Consider the following 17,394-nt stretch of genomic DNA (forward strand, 5'->3'; position numbering starts at 1 on the left):
TATTACCCAAACTAAATGCAAACTCTTTTTGGTGGGGGGGGGGATCTGCATATTTAGAACCACATTGTCTTTAAACTTTGTATAAAACAACAGAAATTCTACTTCTGCACATACTTTGCACTTATATTAGGTAAATACACATAATTCTCAAGAATACTGGAAATCCTATGCCCTTTTTTTTTTTCTTTTTTAAATTAATTTATATCATGTCCGTGAATTTATCCTGGAAATGTAATAGTATGTAAAGACTATACAGACAATATATGTTGGATCTCAGATTCTTCACTCCTTTTGAGCCATACTCAAGGACATTCCAGCAAATATTCGTCCATTCATTTTGAATGCCGGTGATAGTCACCAATGGAGAAAGAAACAGAAACCGTGGAGAATATCTCTACCAAGATTAGGAAGCTGTCGCTAAAAAACAGATCTATGTTAATAAAAAGGTAGTATACTTTTTTTAAAAAATGGATGCCAACATTACAGTGGAACTCAACATCACAAGAAATCATACTGATCAAGGAACTGAGGACCTTTTAAAAAGGAAACAATTTTCTTGACGGTTGAGCAATGCTACAGTTAAATCTGTCCTTGCTTTCAACATCAGCTGAGATATTTCAGTGTAAAATACGGTGACAGAACAACATATCTCCTTTGCCTTTGAATCACCTAGAGATCAAGACTTTCCAAAGGACCATATAGTCTTGGTAAAACCTATATTTAACCTAAGATAGAGAGCAATGGAAGGAGAGGTGAGGAAGAAAGCATAAGAAATCAAAACCAGTGCAGTGATGCCAAAAGAGTATCACTGAGACATTTTTATTTCAATTATTCTTGACATCAAAAGCTGCAGTAAAAGACTGATATTTTGACTAGATAAATTTGTTTTGCAAAACCTCAAAATAAGTCAAACAGATTTTTCTAATAAAGAGAATCTTCCTCAGATTTTCTGACAGATTTTTTTTCTATTGGAAATTCCATGTTTCAAATATTTAAAATGATTTAAAATCTTTTTTCAATAAAAAAGGTATTTTGAATTCAAACAACATTTATTTAAAATTATAAAATGTCCAGGAGGTTTTTGAACTATTTTCTGTAGAATATGTTTTACTATTAAATTTTTATTCATAGATAATATTTGGAATTAAATGTAATTATAGTCATTCTGTTGTAATATATTACTTTTAGAATTGTATTGTGATTTAGAATTTAGAATTGTATTACTTTAATCACAGCTTCACATAAAATGTTAATAGTTCTTATTTTACATGTGTCTCTGATTTGAATGAATATTGGAGACAGTTTTCATTCTCCCTTTAAATGCTTTCCTGGTTTTAATTTTAGGCAAGTGCTTCATTAAAATTAGTCTTCCTGTTTCATGGCTGTTAAAATTTTAGATATAATTCCCTTATTCAAAAGAATATAAAACCTACAAAGTAAGCATCAAGCATTTGTTGAAAGTAATTGAGGAATATTAATACTTGTGTTTCAATTCCATTGGCTGCTGGAAATAACAGGATTGGAATGAAAATTTTATCCTGTGACCTTTTAAATAATTAGACCTTTCCACAGCATTTTAATATATCAGCTTTAAGGTCATTGACTGTATTGACTTTCACCATATCCTGTTAAAACTAGGTCAGATTTTAGAAAAAAAAAATACATAGAATTTATAATCTGTTCTTGGGAAATACCTGAAGCTGTGAGATTCATCTTCACAATATTTCTCATGTCTATCATCTGTTTCTCTTCCAGGGTTTCAACCCAGGTCGCTATTCTTAGGCATATGAACATTAAAGAACCTCCAAAGCTTTTTCTTATCCTTTGGGGAGAGATCAAGGCTATCTTGATGTTTATTCTTGTAGACTTACTTTGCAGATCTACAACACTTACTTTTACAAAGACGAGCAGTATAGAAAACTACGGGTCATTCTTTATGTGTTCATTTTTTTTAATCAAATACTGTTAGAAAAATAATGCTTTAAGAAAACACAGTTGTAAAACTGTTCTGAATCAGTTAAGATTCCCTCAGACTTAAATAAATCTCTAAAGGTACCAGCAGAAAACACTAAATTATATTACACATGCAGTAATAGCCAAAATTTCTCTTTAAAATGGGAAATATATCATAGCAGAGTCATGCACATGGGGTTTTTCTGTTAATATGAAACTGATTGAATAGCTCTGCTAGTCCCTAAGCACCCTGTACTAAGTTAAGAATGTAAGTAGAAAATGGTTTGAAAAGTTAGAACAGATTTTCACCCCATTATTTTTCAGCACTATCTACTCCAACCTCAATTTTCTAACTAAGATTGGAAGTGAACATGTCAGCATTTCACAGGATGGATTATTTCCAGCCCAACTGGAAATCTAGTGAGATAACTTGTGCTCTTGCTTCATCCATCATTAGTTTCACAGCAGACATTTACATCTAGTAGGTCATAAACCACATGTCAAATAAATTTGTTGGCAGCAACATGGAGATTTACCTGCACTAATGATTTCACTCATTCAACTCTGAGCAATGCAGAGACCTATCATGCCTTATGCCATAAAATTAGCTACTGCACTTGTATATGAATATGAACCAGACAACTTGACATAGCACAGAGAGATTCACGATGCTTCTATATGGAATGGAGCAGCACAGTACTCTGACAGTATTTTCTCTGATCATATACTATAAATGTTCACTTAGAATGAATAGAGAGATAAATTCAATATTGAAATTCCAAATGTTAAAGTAGCATGATGAATATAAAACTAACTGTGAAAACCACCGTACATTATAACACAGTACATACATTATAACAGCAGTCTACTATCTCTGTGCATTCAGACTGAAAACAGACTATTTTCTGTATTAAAAAAATTCTCATCTTCAGTACTATCTGTTCATGTTAATAAAGAAAAGGTGGTTAAGATATAAGAACTAGATTTTCATTCAAGTATCATCAACACAACATATATAATTTTAAACATGGCGTTTTTATTTCTAATTATACAGAAAAATGCCTAGCAATTAACTGGAAAAAAGAGGCTTTTTAAAAGAATTACACGTTGAGAGAAGAGAGAGAGAATCTAGAGAGAATACACATTGTATTTAGGGGCTATATAAACTGATCTGAAAGAGCAACTCAGAATAGCAGGATCTGCAGATCTCCTATCAGCCTTGAAGCTTTGTTTATGGGTTTGCTGCTTAAGCAGTTTAATAATCTGATCCTGAATTGTACATTTGCTTTAAATAACCTTTGCAAATGTCAGCAATGATACCTGAAGACTGTTGACTTTTTTTGAAGTGTAGAGGTATTTTAGTACTTCTCAATATATCTGTCCTTCAGAATTTTATTAGAGAAAAAAAAGTCAACTCTTCATTCACAAAAAAAAACAAACGCTACCAATTCGAAGGTTTGACAATCACTGGATCAGTCTGTGAAAACTGTTATATGACTTTCTACTGCAAAACCCAGGCCCAGGCCCCAAGCTATGCATATGCTATAAAATTAAGGTGTCATTCCCAAGTCCAATTGTTTATTGTATTAGATAAGATTGACAAGATTGTACAGATTAGATAGGATAGCTTTAAACCTCAGACAACAAGTTCCTTCCCATGTGATTTCTACATGTAGGTAGAGAATTCACATGGACTAGCAACCATTGCTAACTGGCACTGTAGCTGTGGCTGCTCTGCTTTGAGTGAAAGAGAACAGTTCTAGGTACCTTTAATTAAATGGTTATGACCTCTCATCTGGTCTGACCTCTGCTCATGAACTGGTATGGATCCATGACAGGAAGACTGGAAATCAAGACGTAGACATAAGAAAACTCTAAGGTACTCCGTAGCTCAAAAAACTGATACTCTCCTCAACAGGAGGGAAAGGTTTTCTTCTAAGAAAGGTTTCTTCAGATGCTCTTCCATCCTTTTTTGTGAATGGTAAAGAAACTGAGAATTTCCTGGAAAACACTTGACTTCACATATTGAATGAAAAAGTTTCATTGTACATGGGCCAGACCAGCTCTTTAGATGGATCTTTAACTGAAGTGTGAGAATCCACAATTTCATTTTCTTCTTCTTCACATGACCCAAAATATGTGGGACAGTAGATAAAGATCAAGGGAATTTAGAATTTAAAGAAGCCTCTAGTCATGCTATGTAGAACATAATATCAGCAAAGTTAAAGCTTATTTATCTTTCTTTTATGCTCTTCCCTCCATCAGTCCTATTAATCTTTTCCCTGCTGCATAAAAAAGAAATTTTAATGAAGTGATATGACATTTTTTAAATCAGAGGTTTCCTTTTTTTTTCTATGTATGTTACACAATTACTCGTCATCTCTTCTTCCCCATGACTACCAGTTAAATGTGAAGAATGTAGAGAAGAAAGTGCAGTTCTGAGGTCTGTTCAATTCTAGGCCAAACAGTGGAACTGTAAAGAAGCAACTTCTCAGAAAATTGAACACCAAGTGAAATTAACTTTCATAGCTAGTAAAATATTAAATGCAGGTCTGAGTCACACATCATCCTTTCCTATAACAGTATTAAAAATAATTTATATGTGGGTCTCTCAGCTGCATTTGGGTTTTCTCTTACCACTGAAGTAATTGGAAGCTGGATATTTTTGCAGAAAGATGACAGCTATTGTTAATGCTTCATACAGAAAGAGTCATTTGTTAAAGAGTATATGAAATTGCTTTGTTCGACAATCTCTTCTTTCATTAAACACTGCTAGAAAGAAATGGGGCTATAGGATTATGTAAGCTATCGCTCTTAACACCATTCAGTGAAAAAAGTACCAGGCATTGTCTGAAAGTCTCTTCCTGTTCCTGAAAGAGCTGTGTTGACATGAATACTGGCTACAACTAAAAAGGGAGATCCTGAATCTGGCATATATTCTTCACACACATTTTTTGCATGAGAATGTCTCTTTCAGAATACTGCAGAGAACACTCTTCCTTTAGCTGCAGAATGAATGTAGACAGCTTTACAGCTGATGTGCGGCACTTTTCTTCCTTGATTTTTGACTGATTGCTGTAATCCTTTCACTTCCCCCTCATCTCTGTAACTGCACAGACACTGGGCCGATTTTCCCTGCCTTATTGGGTGCGTGTCCAGCTGCTTTCTGCAGCATGCAGAAGGAAAGGCTCTCCTTCTGTCTGGGGAAGGGGAGACAACTAATTCGACGTCCTCTTGTGAAACAAGGTTGTGTCAACCATGAAGCCGACAGTCATACAGGTACAATGCCAGAGTCAGACTATAGAAGCAAGAAAGTATTTTTACCTCTAAACAAGTTTTCCAATGCTCCATTACCCAAAGATTTCTACCCAACATTAACTTTCTCAATGCACAGACTGGCTACTTCTGTATGTGTGGAAGATAAATAGTGTCATAAGGATATGGCAAAGCAATAAAAAAGTACATCAGGAGCTTTTTGCTACCTTCAGGTAAACAGGAAGACTGTTTTAATATAAGTTTAACTAGACCAAAAAAAAAAAAAAAAAAGAAAGTGCAAGTTCACTCTGCTCCTATTAATGAGAAACAGAATTGGTTCCTGAGGTACAGCTTTTTTTTTTCAAACACTGAGGTATACAAGGAGCATCTTTCTGTCTTTGCCTTCTCTTGATCACAGTAAAGATGCTGTTTACAAAAGAAAATAGAGCATCTGTCTTCTTTCAGATCAAGCACAGGTCTTTACAGGGCAGCAGTCAACAAACTCGATGCTGCTTTTCTTTGCTAACCAAAGACAGTTATTACCATGAGACTCAGACAAAGCTTAATGTTGACTAGATGTCTGAGTTTCTCAGCATTGCAATTAGCTTCAAGCAGCGACTTTAACAAGTATAGTAGGGATACAATGTGATACTCCCTCATCCTAACTCTTTCAGATTTCAGCATGATTTATGCTAGGGAACATGCTCTGAACCTTAGTCATCTTTTTCTTCTACCTTAAAATATTGTTTTTTTCCTACTTCTAACAATGGTATACTTGATTTCCATGCCCCATAACCATTAATTTTCCTAAGTTAGCTTCGTTAGCTTCATGCTCCAATCATTAGACTGTTAAAATCTGTGGAGTAGAGTTCACTCTTCTTGTTGCTCCGAGTCCTTTTTCTTTGTCCCTATTCTTCTTTCAGAAGAATTATCAGTATTCTTTCTTTTCTGGACTTGTAGACAATATTATTTGGATTTTCTAACAGAATTTATTTATATTTCAAGCATATTTCCCCTCAGTTGTTGAGAGCAATCTTTTCCAAAGTTTTCTGGGAGATTCAGAAGAAACGTTGTCCATAAAAAATGCTTTCCTGTCTTTCAGAATAGTTACTTTGGGGCATTGGAACAACACAGGAGGTCTACCTCGTTTTTTACAAGAACATGCTCAGCCTTGTGTCAGATGCTGACCCTGAGGTTGTGTGCCATGCCTCTGAGCCATGTGGCAAAAGATCCATGGGAGACTGGACTCCTTGTGCTGCATGAGATCCTTAACCACGTCTAGGGTGCCATAGCCTGTGGATGGGTGAGTTTGCTGGTGAGATAGTCCTGTGATCCTTCTATATACTATAAGCAAAGAAGACAAAGCCTGACTTTTTGACAAGTATGCTAGCCCTCCTGTTTCTATAGCAGGGGTTTGTTGGCATAGCAGTAGTCATTAAGGAGTGGGTGCATTTTTCACACCCTGAAGTGTTGGGTCAGAAGCTTCAAGGGCAGTTCTAACATCAAGAATATTCCTATATACTAGAGGCTGTCATCCAGGCTGATGAAAGATCAGAGAGGAATTACTCTGTGGATTGCACAGAGTCCTGAAAAAATGAAGTCCATAGCTCACAGGAGTCAGGGGAAGAGCTAGGAATGGGACTTTCTGTTTGCAGGTGCAATCCCACTGATTTCCACTATTATTCCTCCCAGAAATATGTCTGATTTTATCTTCATCCATTTTCCTGAAATCTCTCCTCTGTTCTTCACTATCCTTCTCTTCACAGTGATGCAAGCTTTCATCATGGTCGCATCTCACTTTAACAACAAACCTCCTCCACAACAAATAAAGCAATGAGGTTGTGAGGATTTTTTGACTAGCCTCAGCAGTTCATTTTTTCTTTATACATACTCTCTTTTTGCCCATAATCTTCATCTTTTATGTTTACCTAGATTGGAGGATCTACAAAAGAGTTCTTTTTTTAAAAAAAAAAAAGCTTCAAAAAAGTTTGGGATTGTATTGTCTTTAACTATCTAATAATATTTGTCAAGCATTTCCTCTGAGATACAGTAATTTTTTTCAGTACCAGCTGTGTGGAAATTTGCATCCCAAATATCATGTACTAGGGTTCTAACAAGTTTTGGCTATGCAACCCAACCATTGTAGAACATGTGGCAATGATAGACTGTCACAGAATCAGCTCTTTTTTTCAGGTAATAGCTGTAAGTTCATCTTCTCTTACATTATGATTAGTATTATAAAGCAATATAGCAGGAAAATACCTCTGGGACTCACTAAACCAAAATCCATGATTTTTTAACAGATCAGGGTAGAATAAAATGACAGCAGAAGAAAAGATACTTATATCAAAATTTGGTACAAGGAGAAAAAAATATCATGAAGGTGATTTATAAATGAATTATATAGCAAATCTTTTTTTCTACATAAGTAACATTTAAGTTCCAGTCAAGTACTGATTCTCTGTCCTTGGTGGTTGTCCTCTGGATTCAATTTATATTGACGATGGAACTATAACAGCATAGTAGCTTACTGCAAAAGCAGAATGTAAAATAACTGAAAATACAAATGAGCTTCAAAATGAATGATGTATAATGCTCTTTTACTGAAGTTTCTTTCGCATTTCTACAAACAAAAAATCAAAAATAACTGAGAGAAACGTAAGAAGTGCAATATGTTTTCAGACTGACTCTAGCTTTCTGTATGCTTCCAAAGGATGAGCAAGAACCTCCTTCCAAAGGATGAGCAAGTTACATATAAGATTTTTTTCACTGTATTCTCTTATCAACCCAGCATGATTCTCATCCTAAAATGGATTTCTCTTCCTAATTCAGGATTAGCTTAAGCCCTAGTACATGATGTTTTATCTTTCCTCCTATATTGATTTTGTTAGTATTGGAAATCACACAGTTCCAAAAAGCTTTGCTAGCTATAAAAATGTTCATTTGTTCTGTTATTACTAATATAGCATACCGGTGTTTTTTGAAACAATCTTGTATTTTTAAAGAAGAGAAAAACTCTGTTTTGACCTCACAATTCCCTCTCCCTCCAACATCCCTTTTCAGCCATTATTATTTTTACCTGTCAGTAACCAAAATCTTAGGAGTCAAGGCAGAAACCCTTCCTCTAAACATAAAACATCATTCCTCTCAAAGCAATTTATAGGACTTTTACTGTTAGTTTCTGTAAATTTAAGCTTGGACTTGCATGCAGATACAGTTTATAATCTGTTTCAAAGGTTCCTGGTGTATGGTTAGTATGGGTGTAATTCATATTAGTAATGAAATTAACTTGTGGACAAGTGTACATCTTGAATCACTAACACAATTATTATAGGTTACTAAAAATCATATTAAGAAATAATTATTTTGAAACTAATTTAAATTTTGTTTATCATCTTGTCTACATGACAATTTAAAAAACATAGGCAACTCTCTGCCTTGAAGGTTTGACTTTGCTGTATCAGATTCCCATAGCACACCCAGAATTCTTATTTTTGCATAGTGTCCAGTTGGAAGTCATAATGTTTCCTATGTAGCTTGCTCATCAAGTAGAAACAAACCTCCTAAAAGATAAAATATACAGCCAGGTGGCTAACCTCTGCCTCATGTTCCTGTGTTTTCTTTTGCATTCTGTATATTTGTTCATGTATGCTTGCATATGAACATATTCACAATATAGGCATGTATTTTTGACTAACACAAAGGTTGTTAAGTTCTGTAATTCATTTTTATCATCGATTTTCTGAAAACAGAAGATTGCAAAGAAACACTGAGAATATAGGATTCCTGAACCTGGAGTGAAAGTATTGCTGCTGAGTGGATGCTGGAGTCAATTGTTTTCATATAGCAAACAAAATATTTCTTAGTCTCAGAAGTTTTCTATCTGAATTTGTTACCTATCATTACTGCTAAAAGAAAGATCAGTAGCATTAGATCTATCTGAGACCTCAATATCTGCAACTTTTAGAACAATTTGTGTGGGTTTTTGTTTGTTTGTTTGGGGGTTTTTGTTTCCTTGTTTGTGTTTTTTTTTTGCACAATGCAATAAGAAATTTCATTGGGTGACCAAATGAAGCAGTTACTTAAGGTTATCTGAAAATGTTAATCTTTTGGACATACGGCATAAAACACTAATCTGGTGCTTGTCATTTAAAATGAGGTCGTGAGTACAGGGGAAAGATTCAGGTAGACTTTCTAAAGCCTTAGAGTTATTTTAATTCTTTTCAGTCTAATGGAAGATTTCTAAAGCTTGCATTGCAACAACAAAAAAGACAAAATAAGTGAGTGATCTCTCTCAACAGAAATGACTTGACACAACAGTGCTTTGTCACACTGGCTCCTAACCTTTTACATCCTAATGCTGAGGTTCTTATCAGGCACTGCTGTTGACATCATCATGGCATATTTTAAGATCAAAAGGATGGCCACAGATACAGTAACTAAATCCTAGAAATACTTATACTTGGCTCTCATGAACAGTAATGATATGTATTAGCCTGACTCCCAGCAGCTAACTGTGCATACCTGCTCTCTGTTGTGATCTTAACACTACTATCTTTTCCCATAATATCTGATATTGCTTATGAATTATAATACTTATGGGTAGGCAGGAATAAAAAAAAAAGGGGGGGAAACAAAAGGAAAAGAAATGCTCATTTCATAAAGGAGAAAACTTTGGGTGAGATTTTAAAAGCCCTCAGTGTTAGCGCAAGCTTCCATTTAGGTCTATAGTAAAATCAGATTTAATACACAGTTCAATCATCTGTATAGTATTCAGGAGTCTTTATTTTAATAAATGTAAATAAAAATCTTAAATATAAATCCAGCATAAACACAAATCCAGGGAACTCCAGTAAAAGGTGAGAACAGTGTGGCTTTTTAAAATTTGATATTTGCTCTTTCAGTACTTCATGGATACTGTTAACTTGCATTGCATTACTTTATGGAAAAACAAACCAAACAAAGAGCAATAACAATAAAAATTTATATAATGAAGGTGTTCCAAAAGAGAAAATAGGAAGTTCCAGCTGTTCTGCAATGCTAGTGTTTCTATGAGAAGAAAAAAAAAAGAGTTATACAGAGAATGGGTTTGCTCAAGTGTGCTATCTATTCTGGCCATTCTGTATCCCACACAAAGGATCACATGGCTCTCTTACTGCAACTGCCTCTCTTCCCCATCTCATTTTCTTTCTGTACAGTGTTGTTTCCTCTACTAGGGGTTGCTCACTGGAAGCCTTTTTTTTCACACTTTAAAGAGTTCCAAAGCCGGAGATTAATAATGCAAAGAAATCATGAACTACACTACAGAAATTCTCCCTCAATTTCAGTTCATAAAAGTGGATGCCTGCCAAGACCAAGCATCAGCAAAGCATCAGAAGCACCATGCTCACTTCAAGATATTACCAAGTTCTGAAGTGGGAGGAATGAGTCACTATCTGGAGGAGCTTCATTATTTGGGTTGCAGTAGTTACTCATTTAGCTTTGCCTGGAAAGTGAGTATGCAATAACTGTTGTAATGTCTGAGGCAAATAACCATCTCGTTTTTACTTACATTCAAATTAGTTTAACACTTAGCACCTCTATAAATGTAAACCTACTTCACTTGAGGGATCACAGGTCCCCAAGCCCTGCTCAGACGCCAATAATTTATATAACCATCCCTCCAAGGTGTTTGAAATAAACATGCTCACAAATTTCCACACAGAAGAATTAGTCTGGCTGCACGTACTGACTGTACTCTCAAAATTAAAGCTCGTATTTTCTTTCTCTAATATGTGTTATGGCTTTCAACAGGATGATACGGCAGTTGATTATACAGATCCATCCACAAAGGAGAACAAAATCCTCTTGCAAATACCAGTGATTTGCTTTGGGGTTAGCAAGTTCTTCAAAATACACTCCTCTGGTGACACCAGCTGATGAGGACTGTTGTGAGGGATGATGCACCATGCATTTTTTTTCTCCTAGGACTCTAGCCACAGCTGAAATTGCTGCCCTGACACAGTGCAGTGAAAAGCAGGGGGGAAGCCCCGCAGGGATCGGTGCTGTCATTGACAGACTCCAGCTGACAGAGAAAGATACAGAGATCCAGCCTGTTGTACAGGAGAGGGAACAGAAGGACATGTAAATTAAGACTGGCCCATTAAGAATATAAATATTCCCTTCAGATTTCATCATGTTCATAGCAGGGTATGTCCTGCTTTACTCCTGTCTTTCTGCTGCTTTCTGCTGCTTCATAGGCAGCTCACATACCAGTCTGGGGGCTGCCTGTGAAAAATTTTCTGGCATGTGTGACAGTATATTACAGCAGTGTGGATGCAGAAATTATCTAGCATACTGCAGACATCCACTAGGACTCTAAGGACAAAACTGAGGTCTTGATTTTCACAGTGGAGTATGGTGGAGTTTTCTGGTGCATGCACACAATTTTGCATTTACAAATATCTGAACATATTTTTCATGCATTATCAACAGAACCAACTGTGGGAGTATTTGCATGTATAAAACTTCCCTCATATACAGGTTTCAAGTTTTTCTAATCTAAGGAAGATTCTAGTTATCAAATCTCTAGCTGAATATAACCTTATTTAATTCTTTTTACGTGAAGAGAAAAAGTTTGCTATAAAGTGAGAAGCATTCAAGAAACGAAGAACAATTGAACAGTTTCTATATTATGGAACTTCTAGAAAGGGTTCAGAGTAGAGCGACAAAGATGATTAAGGGACAGAAGCATCTATCTTATGAGGAAGGACTAAGTGAATTGGGCCCGTTTAGCCTGGAGAAGAGAAGATTGATAGGTATTCTTATCAATATGTACAAATACCTGAGGGGAGAATGTAGGGAGGACGGGGCCAAATTCTTCTCGGTAGTGGCCAGTGATAGGACACTGACCATAGGCAATGGATACAAGCTGAAGCACAGGAAGTTCCATCTCCATATCAGGAAGAACTTATTTACTGTGAGGGTGACAGAGCCCTGGAACAGGCTGCCCACAGAGGTTGTGGAGTCTCCTTCTCTGGAGATCTTTCAAACCTGCCTGGATGCCACCCTGTGCCACGTGCTCTAGGCGTCCCGGCTTGAGCAGGGGGGTTGGACTAGGTGACATCTAGAGGTCTCTTCCAACCTCAACCATTCTGTGATTCTGTGAAAATATTTCTATGCCATCTGTATTCAAATCATTCTTATTTATGTATAGTAAGAGAAAATTTGGAAATTGAAATTAATTAAATTGAAAGGGCTATAAAAACATTTAAGCAGACCAAAAATTAAAATGTAAATATAATTTAGTTATTGTATCAATATACACTAAATATTAATATTTTAAGAGTTGTATCTAACAAAATGTTATATTTCTGCAAACTGCAGTTTATGCAAACTACAGAATAGTATGAGAGGCAGGGAGAAAAGGGTTCAGTGATCTCCCAGGTTAGTCTTCTCTTGTATCAGATCTACTAAAAACTAAAAAGGAGGATATCTGGAGAGAAGTGCATCAGAACTCTTTTCCTCAAGTGTTCACTTTTGCAGTCAGTCATAGCATCCAAGCAGTGAAAAGGATCTATCTAAAAATCAAATACAAACCTCAGTGATAAGTCTGAGAAAATGTTCCCTAGCATCTCATTTTTACATTTAATTCAAGTTAAACATATAGCAATAGATTTTTAAAACAATACAAGCTTTAATTATACTTTTTGAATTTTGGGGATATTTATGTTAAACTAACTGATAAATAATTTCAAAAACTACCACTTTACTCAGCATCAGAAACTGTACCAGAATCTTGCAAAGCTAAAACTACTTTTGGAACCAGAAAACAGGAAGACACAGCACTACCAGCCAAAGGGTTACACAGCCAAAAGCTGGATTTTGGAAATAATTCTTTCAGTTATTAATTTAGGTATCATCTATTTATATGATATATTAAACTTTTACACCCCCTCTCTCCCATTACCCATCCCAGAACAGAACCACCGGAATTTTGGGAAGAGTTCAACATTTATTTACATTCAAAATTTGACAGTTTCTCCCATTTTTTTTCCTTTAACAAACACACTTGCAGAAGTCAGCACTTCATTTCCTTTGCCTCCCAAGAACATCACTTGCTGTAAGGCAATCACTTCTGATTTTTTTTTCCCCCTAGGTAGGTATATAAAAGCTGACCTCTCTTAAAAAGGCAATCCATATGGTTAAAACACTCAGCAGCCTGGCCTGTAAAGAGCTGTGTCCAAAGCAGCAGTGCTGCATTTGGCCATGAGCTTTCACATTTGTTGTTCCAGCAGCAAATACAGTGGGGATCCAGCAGCCACAGAGTTAGGGGACTCCTCCTTTCATGCTACGTTATGAATGTCCAAGTTGGCCTGCAAACACATTAGCTGTGGGAATTTGGGCGGCTCAGTCAAGAGGAGCTGCCACCGTTCTACTGCCAGCTGTTTCCAGCATTATCGTGCCATAACACTGCAGGAGGCAGTTCACTATGGAAATGTTGCATATCTGGAAAAACAGGGACATCTGTTGCAAGTTGCTTGAATACTAACTGAAACATTGGCTTAACAACATATATTTCTATAGTAAAATCCTTCTTTTTAAAGAAATGGTCGTACATGAGTTACAATGGAAAATCAAGATGTGAAATTGCAAGCTGTTTAAATTTAAAATAGTATCTGATTTATCCTTTTACAACCAGACTGTAATTCTGGCAACACTAAAAGTAATTTTTGGCTGTACCACACTTTCTATTAGCCCCTATGGCTTCATTCATGTTCAGCTGTAAACTATTTACTTCCAAAAGAACTGCCCCGCCACGAAAAAGCAATCATAAAACAATCTCTTCCTTCACTTTCTCCTTTGAGATCCTGCATGAAATCAGAAAATAATTGTTAATAACTTGAAATCGATTACCATGCCCATCACTTTCTATTAGTGCAGGTGCGATCTGCACATAGATTTGTAAAAAGTTCAAGGTGGCTCTTGTTCTAGGGGCATGTCTGCAGTGAGCACCATGACGCTGCTGGGTAATTCAAACCCTGCTCTGTCAGAAAGCAAAACTAGCAAGGGAGGCTGTGACTGGCAGCTGAAGTCCAGGTGTCTAAGCCCAATTTCCATGTACTGGGAGTGAGGAGGATGCCTGTGGAGTGTGCAATGGTCTCACATTCATTTTCTTTCAGCACTCTGGGACACGTATCCTCGGTGACATTGGCCTTTATTCATTCAACCATGTCCAGCCACTTGACTGTGCTAATGTATTTTGTGCTTTTTCAATTTATGTTCTCCCACAGCAAGGGAAACAGAGCCAAAATCAAGATTTTTTTTTTCCAGTTCTGACTCCTCTGAAAGGAAACAGATTATTGCTTTCCTTGAATTCCTTTTGGCTTATTAGTGAACGAAAAATGGATTTCAGAAAAAAAAAAAAAAAAGTAAATTTGTAAACAGTCTGGGAACAAAAGGGCAATTTGAATTAGGAGTTCAATGAATAATAATGAACAGTCTTTTAATTCAGGTTCTCTGATTTTTTCAAATAGATATAATTTCTTGAAACAGCATGACAGTGAAGTCCCCATTTAAAGACTAACATATGGCATATATGAGCCTTCCTGCACTTTCAAAAACACATTAGAAACAAGACTATAAACAGAAGTGCCTGTGAACAGGAGATTAAAATGGAAAAGAAATACAATTAAATAAGTGGCCTGAACAGATGAGATTAATCTGAACAGGGGTACCAAATTTAACCAAGTAGAGAACCTGATTTATCCTCTTTCCCTTCTAATCATGAACAGCTTGTTGCTGACAGTAATTACTTTTCCCATCTTAACAAAAGTAGTACCTAAATTTTATCCTGTACTTATTTTTCACTTTACCTACAATATTAGTTGGTAGATAATATCTAAAATAACCTTTTGTGCATATGGGAGTATGGACAAAAAAAATATTGTGGAAGTAATATGCAGCACTTGTATCCTTCTCTGAGCTGAAAATAGCTTCCGTAATGCTGTACAATCCACGTGAAGTGACAACAGTCCTGTTAAAGTTCTGAATCAGGGAAATAATTTAATATCTGTTTTTCTTCCAGCTCACATGTACTACTGATAATATAATACTGATAATATTTTAATGGTTGCAATTACATTACAGAAATCTGTGTTACATCTAGGAAAGTGCAGCAACTATTTGAGGCTGAAGAAAAAAGTGCAAGAAAAAAGAGATATTTCTAACCCCTTTTTCATAGCTGAATATACTGCATAAGCAAAGTAGTATATTAGCCTTTGCTCACGGATATTTACTGCATCTTCCACAAAGCCCCTATAGCTTTAAATGATGCCATTTATTGTAATACGTGAATGTTTATAGCTATTCCTCTCATAACAGACTGTGGAGATGCTTTCCCCAGAGGTATTCAAAAACATTCCAGGTTGCCTGAGTATCAGCCCTGGAAACAGGTATTTCCCTAAAGAGAGAACAAGCATTTTTTGTTTGTTTGTTTGTTTACCTGTTTGGTTTTTTGTTTGTCTGTTTTCCAGAAAATACAGAAACCTTCACCTGTAGGTAGGTGTCTGTGGAATACTGGGTCACCAGTATTCAGCAATCTGCACACATCTGAGAATGAACGGATGATCCCTTGAGCCTGTAATAATGTGGAGACTTTACTAGAGCTATAGTGGATTTTAGGTTACTCATGTCACGGACCAAAAATGAAAAAAGTGACTTAGGGGAAAAGTACTATTTGCTAGGAACACCTTCTGAGATTAAGTGATTTCCTTAAGCAATGACAGTGGACTGCTATACTGTTTAATACAAAAGCTGCTGGAGAGAACACCCTTGTAAACTGCTATGCCCCCAAAAGGGAATTTTTGAACTCTCTACCTTGAGATACGTTGTTTCTTCCTGGGGAGGCAGCACCTTCTCAGAAACTCTAGAAAATGCCAGAAACTATTGGGGTCCATCAGAACCAAAGCCTGCTCCTTGCTTCTGCTGGACCTGCCTAGGTTATAAACTAAGAATAATTTTTATGAAATTTATCACTCAGGAGCCTCACAAACTCTTCTTAGGATTGTTTTAAGATGTAGGTATAACCAAAGAACCAAAAATAGGAGATTCTGCAGGATGTTTCTTGCAGGCAGATCAGTCTTTAGAGAGATATTTAATGAAAAAGACTTGGATGAGTCATTTAATGAAAGATAAGCTCTTATATGGAAAATAGAGAGTACCAGGATGCATTCAGGCTACCTAGGATCAGATATAACAACATTGCAAAGCCAATATGATCTTCAAGTTTGCCTTATAGGATGATAATTCTTTCTCATGTGTGGAAGAATTGTTTGTGGAAGAATTGTTTGAAAGCAGGAACTGAGAAGAAAAATAGGGCCTAACAGAAGATTTGGCATTACAGAAGCTTGCTTGGGGTGCTACACAGTTGCCACTTCCAGGATGGTTGGTAAACATGGACTCAGCTCCTCCACAGTTCCCTGGGCAGCACAATCTGCCCTCCTCGCAGCTGCAAAGGGGAGTAAAGGAGGATGGAGCAGAGTGAAGACACCGTGGCCAAACTGTTGCACTCCTTGTGCTGGGCTGCTGATAAGCCGCACAGTGCCGGTCTAATGGGAGATACACGATAACATGTCGGGTGCTGAGCCAGCAAAGGTGGCAAACCACTCCTTTCAGATGAACTTTGCTTGAACTTTGCTCATTATAATGTCAAAACACACCCCCATCCCAAAAGTTACCCACCTCTGAGGTACGACCACCCCTCACTGAGCATGCGCTCTAGATTTTCGGTTGACTGTACCTTTAAATGAAAGCAAGAAACTTTTTCACCAATCAATAACAATATTAAGTATGACTCTAGTCACTCAAGCTCCACCTGAATGTAAAGAAAAGTATAAAAGGTGAACTAAGGATGTAAAGAGGAGGGGAAGAAACCTTTGTAACTCCTGGATCAGTCGACAGGCTGATCCCCCTTCCCTCCCCTCAGGTCGGAATGCTGCCTGAAGAGACTAAGGAGTGAGGGAGGAATAAACCATTGTAACTCCTGGGTCAGTCGACGGGCTGATCCCCCTTTCCTCTCCTTGCGCTGGGATGTCGGCTGAGGACACTCGAGACTGAGAGCCCTCTCCCGTCTTCTGGGGTGAGTGATGATTGCACATTTGTACATCAGAGCTAGCTAAAAACCCCATGTTCTAGTAGAGAATTTCC

General features: G+C 36.7%; 1 protein-coding gene across 4 annotated transcripts in view; it reads right to left on the reverse strand.

Annotated features, from left to right (window-relative positions):
• Positions 1-17,394, reverse strand: part of RALYL (RALY RNA binding protein like) — a 348,258-nt gene that overhangs the window by 75,841 nt on the left and 255,023 nt on the right. The gene's annotated exons all lie outside the window — the stretch shown is intronic.

The sequence above is a fragment of the Tinamus guttatus genome, unplaced genomic scaffold (assembly GCF_059628265.1).
Source record: "Tinamus guttatus ecotype Peru unplaced genomic scaffold, ASM5962826v1 Tinamus_guttatus_pri_ptg000269l, whole genome shotgun sequence".
Taxonomy (NCBI): domain Eukaryota; kingdom Metazoa; phylum Chordata; class Aves; order Tinamiformes; family Tinamidae; genus Tinamus; species Tinamus guttatus.